The 5517-nt window shown below is 52.6% G+C and overlaps 1 protein-coding gene across 4 annotated transcripts in view; it reads right to left on the bottom strand.

The window, feature by feature from the left end:
• TMEM63C (transmembrane protein 63C) overlaps nt 1–5517 on the bottom strand; it is a 143703-nt gene that overhangs the window by 128724 nt on the left and 9462 nt on the right. The window lies entirely within an intron of this gene.

Genomic DNA, 5517 nt, shown 5'->3' with positions numbered 1-5517 from the left:
TTTGATATGATTGTGTGGGCACCGTTGGTAGCAAGGCTGGACTGCACTGATGCAGTCATACTAGTTGTTCAAATATTTAAAATAAGTATTGAAAATACTTCTTTCTTAGTAAATAACCATGGCTCAGATTCTGAGTAACCTACCCCTTCTGCCCCTGCTCCTCCCTGGGGACCCTTGACTCACCCCACAATCCAGCAACTAAAGTGATAATGCCTGGCACATGCATGGGCCCCCAGCCCTGCTGCAGCCCTCAGCCAGAGTCCACTGTGATTTGTCAGGGTTGGGTTATGTGGTGGTAAATATGTACCACCTCTGGTTGGTAACAGGTCTCAGTGCTAGGGTCTGTGGACCCACAGGGACCAGGGATGGAATATCTTACCTAGGAACTTCCCTTTCCATCCTTCTCCTTTCACTCTTTCTCCTCCTCTCCCTCCCCTCCCCATATCAGAAGACAGGTGAGGAAAAGAGTGCAGAGAGTCCCTCTGCTCCTCCTCCACAGACAGAGCCAACTGCTGCTAGGGATCAGCCAGGCCCCCCGCCCCCTCAGCCCCTGCAACATCTGGAGGTCTTAGACTTCCCAGCCCTGGGGACAGTTGGGAGCATGTTGAGCCCTGCAGGGAGTGGGCCCTGACTGAGCAGGTGAATGGGCAAGGCCTCTGATTCATCCTAAAGACACACAGGCCTGGACTGAGGGAGGATACAACTGCAAGGAGCTGGCGCAGAACCCTCAGCCTAGCCCAGTGTCATGATGGTGTACATTCCCTGAACACATGCCAACAGGTGACCAGTGGTGCCACAGGAGCTGGGTGAATGGAGCTGTGGTGAATCCTCAGCACATTCTAGAGCACGGGCTGTCTACACTCCACAGGGTAGGCACCACGCTTGCCTTGGTCACTGTCATATCCTTGACGCCTAGCAGGGGCTAGGCACACAGTAGGTGCTCAATGAATATTGCCCGAATGATGCAGATTTAGCGCTCATTTGCTTACTCCACATCTCTTATTTCTGTGATGGGCCCAGGACTGCGCTTTGCACACTGTGGGGCTAGAAAAGACATGAGACCACTCTCTCTTTGAGGATTTCCCATCCTGGGAGAGGTTTCTGGGAGTTCTCAGAGGAGAGAGAGAGCACATTCTGCTGTGAGGTCTGGGGCCTTTCCATGATACAGGACCTGGAAAGATGGACGAGATTTCAGCAGGCAAAGAGGGACACAGAGGGATTTCCAGGGACGGAGAACAGACCTGGGGCCTTAGGGTATTGGGGATATCACGAAGAGGCAGAGGAGGTTAAGGCTGAGAGTAGGGACCCAAGCAGCCAGGGCTCTGAATGCCAACCTAAGGGACCTGGAAGGCATTTGACAGGCAATAGGAAACCATTGAAGGTTTTGAGCAAGGGAGCAGCATGATCAGAGGTAGATTTCAGAAAGCACAGCCTTGGAGGACAGACCAAAAGTGGGAGGAACTGGAGGCTGAGGGACCTGGCAAGAGGCATGTGCTGTATCTCGGTGAGATGTAACCAGGGTCTGGGTGGGAATAGTGGTTGTGGGATTGCAAGAGGGGAAGGATATCAGAGGCGCTTCACAGACCCAGGTCACAAGTGGAGGAATGGTGGGGACCAAGATGGCTCTGAAGGTTAGAACAGGGTGATTGTTAGGAGGAATGGGGTGGAAAAGATTGTGACACTAGCGCATCCCATGTACCAGCCTCTGTCATTGGCCCATCAGATGACAGTTGATAGTGTCATTCTTTTTTTTTTTTTTTTTTGAGATGGAGTTTTGCTCTTGTTGCCCAGGCTGGAGTGCAATGGCGCGATCTCCACTCACCGCAACCTCTGCCTCCCGGGTTCAAGTGATTCTCCTGCCTCAGTCTCCCAAGTAGCTGGGATTGCAGGCATGCACCACCACACCTGGCTAATTTTGTATTTTTAGTAGAGATGGGGTTTCTCCATGTTGGTCTCGAACTCCCAACCTCAGGTGATCTGCCCTCCTCGGCCTCCCAAAGTGCTGGGATTACAGGCGTGTAACTAACCACTCTTCGTCTGTGGAGGAAGGGGTTCAGGGACATCTGCCAGTCATTCTTTACAGCATGACTCCCAAAGCTGGAGTGGAATCCTCTCTCAGTGGCAATAGAGGCCTATGTGTTAGAAAGAGATACTTGGCTCCCCTGTGTCTCAATCTTTCCATCCAGAAAGTGGGCACGCTGCTTTGGCCCATGCCCTAGTGTCAGATTAGGCAAGGCAGGAACTGCTTCACTCTAAGCTTCAGACACCCAGGGAGTTGCGGAAAGAGGACAAACTTGAGGAGTCGTCAACCCAGGTCCCCTCCACTGTAACAAGTCAGTCCTTAGGTCCCAGGGCCATCTGTTAGCCAGTCTTCCTCCTTAGGAACATGGCTGTCCTTGTTACTGTCTACATTTCGTCCCCCAAATACTGTGGCTCCTGTCTGTACTGTGTCCTCCAACTGGCCTCATTGCTCATGAGATTCCCCCTCATCTCCCTCCTGCCCTGCCTCTCGGCATGCCTTCAAGGATGCCTGGGAAGCAGCCCCTCCTGCCAGGAAGAAGAGGAGGGATGGGCAGGGAGAGAGGAGGCATTGCTCCTGACTTATCTGAGACACGTTAGCGATGAGGCAGAATCTTGGGCCTGCTTACCAGCCACAGTGAGCCTGCTGGGGGGCGCGGGCGGGAGGTGTCTGGGAGTAGCTCGGCTGCTCCTGATGTTGGCCTGTGCTCCTGCTCTCACTCCCCTCTCTATGCACGGTACTGGCCCAGCTCCTCCGCTCATTCCTCAAAAACATTTATTGATGCTGACTCTCTGCCAGGCATGATGCCAAGAAACAGGAATGCAAAGATGAAAGGGACCCAGTACCTGACCTCAGGAAGCTCACTAGGAAAAGAACAAATTGCAGATGGTTGTGATTCAGTGGCATGAAATTGCCGATGGGAGGGACAGGGTGCTACAGAAGCCTGGAGGAGAGCGCTCACTTAACCAGGGTGGACCTGAAGACTTTCCAGAAGAGGCAACATCTGGGTCATGCAGGATGAATAGGAGGTGGCCAGGCAGGGCTGTGGGTGGGAGTGGAGGTAGGAGGGACTGTGCGGGCGCAGAGACACCAGGTGATTTCTGGAAATTGCAAGTCTGCATTTAGGAATGATGGGCTGTGAGCACACACCTGCAGCCAGAACTGGAGGTTCTGTCCTCAGGCCATGCTCCCCAAGGACCCTGCCTCCATCCTCTGATCACTTCTACAAAACCCTAGCTCACACCAGCTAATGGTGTCCCATTTGGGTGAGTCAAGCATGAATTGATGTCTAGTTTTTCTAAAGGATCCACAGGTCTTCAGGTTGGCGATCAAAGGTAGAGGGTTAATTTCATTTCCCAAAGAATCAGCCCAAAGATGGGAACATCAGAGATTCCTAGTCCTCTCTCTGGGCTCAAAGAGCTCTCCATCACTCTGGGAGCTCCCCATCACTCTTGCCTTCCTGCACAGCCTCAGCAAATGGCGTTGAAAGGACACTGTTCCTACCAAGATGGCTTCCAAGACCTATAATAGAACTGGAAAGGCTGGGACCCTGAGAGGTAAGGAGTGACCTTTTGTTACGTACAGTGCCCCATCTGGACTGGCAAGGCATCTCTCTGCATGGCCTTCTGCACCCTGGTGGGCACCTCCCCACAACCCATAATCTGGTGGCCCTGCGTGACCCCTCCTTTAGCCTAGGCCCCTCCCAGCCCCTCCTCCACACTGCACTTCTCCATAGGACAGTTCCTCAATTGGTCCAGCCCCCTGGGAACCTTCTCTCCCAAACTCACACTACTGATGGCAGCTCTCTGTCACTCTTACTTGCTCGCTCCTGTAGGTTTTGTTTCCTAACTACTGCATGCCCTTGGAAAGCAGAAATGGAGACGGTGGAACCCTTTAGTTTCCGCCGTCCTTAGCATGGTGTAGGACACTAACATTATTGTTGATACAGTCATTCTACTACTGGTGATAACAACCAAGATTTACTGAGCCTTCCCTACATGCCAGGCCCTTGTCCTACACACATTTTATCTGTATTAACTCACGTATTCCCTATAGCAACCCTACAAGGTATGTTTTATTATAATGCTGACATTCCAGGTAAAAAAAAAAAAAAAAGGCACAGAGAAGTTGTGTAATTTGCCCAAAGCCTTAAGCTAGTAAGTGGCAGAGCTGGGATTCAAACCCAGGCTGCCTACTCCAAGGTCTATTTAATCTGGCACTAGACTGTCTTTCCATTGTGGAATATGATAGACACACAATGCATTCCCTGCTGAATATTAACAAGGAGCCAAGTTGCTACTCATTCATTCATTGATCTGTTCATTCAACGTGTTTATTGAGCACCTACTACATAATTGGCACCGGTAGATACAGAGAAAGGAAGTAGGCTCAGCTTGCGCCTTGCAGAGCTGACAGTCAGCTGCTTATGGTGACTCTGCAGGGAAAGTAGGAGGGGGTTCCTAGGTCTTCCCCAGCTGAGGATTATGGGCAGATTGCCCCGAATGAAGCCACTTCTTCCAGGGCAGAGCATCGGTGGAGGTCTGAGGACAGCCCCAGTCAGGGCTGGGGCTCAAGGATGATCCCTAGCCAGGGAAAAAGCCCAAGCTCATTCTAGATGGCGGCCCTCCCAGGCAGTGTTGAGGTGCCTGCAGGAGGGGGTCAGACCCTGGCAGAGGGCCAAGCACAGCCCAGCACACCTCTACTCCCACCCCTGCTGACCAGGGCATAAAGGCACCAAAGACTAAAATGAACATGGGGTCTGAGGAGAAAAACATCTGCAAAGCCTGTCTATGACAAGGGAAAAGAGAAGCCTCCAGCGGGGCAACAGCTAGTGAAGCGGGGTCGCATGTGAGGGTCCCCCCATGGAAGGCCAAAAAGCTGTGTAGGAGGGGACCAGGGGGCTGACCTGGAACCCAGAGCAAAGCAGAGTTGGCGCTGAGGCCTTCCAAAGAGGCAGTCCTGTGTGTGGGCTTCTCCTCAGCCTTCCTGTCCCCAAATGTCCCCTTTCTGGCCGGCTTGTGATGCCTGAAATTCCCCTACCATGAATATGTCCTTCAAAATAGCATTTTGGCTCTCCTGGTCCTTTGTTTCCAATTCTGGGAGGTATTTGCCACTAAACACCTTGAAATGAGGCTGCTTTCTTTTTCTGATTGACAGCTGTGAGGTGGCCAGAAGCTGTCTGAAGGAGTGATTTTAGGTAGAGGGGAGGGGAGAGTGGTGCCCAAGGTGTGAGGTACTCTGTGGCACCATGCGCTGGGGAGACCACGCAGGGTGCGGGCAGGGCAGCCCAGAAGGGCAAGGACTGAGGTGGCAGGGGGTGCAGGGCTGAACAGGGCTGCTCCCAAGTCCCCAGTCAGTAAGTGGCATGCTGCAAAGATCACACTGTGAACCTGGAGTGCCCAGTGGCTCTCAGTCCCTGAGTGATCCTGGGCCGGTCACTGCCCTCTGTGAACACTAGACTCACTCTTAGACTTGGCAGGGATTGCACACACTCGGCC

The sequence above is a fragment of the Aotus nancymaae genome, unplaced genomic scaffold (genome assembly GCF_030222135.1).
Source record: "Aotus nancymaae isolate 86718 unplaced genomic scaffold, 86718_ANA_hifiasm-v0.15.2.pri h1tg000011l, whole genome shotgun sequence".
Taxonomy (NCBI): Eukaryota; Metazoa; Chordata; class Mammalia; order Primates; family Aotidae; genus Aotus; species Aotus nancymaae.
Note: the sequence above shows the minus strand (reverse complement) of the source record. Positions and strands in the feature narration are given on the sequence as shown.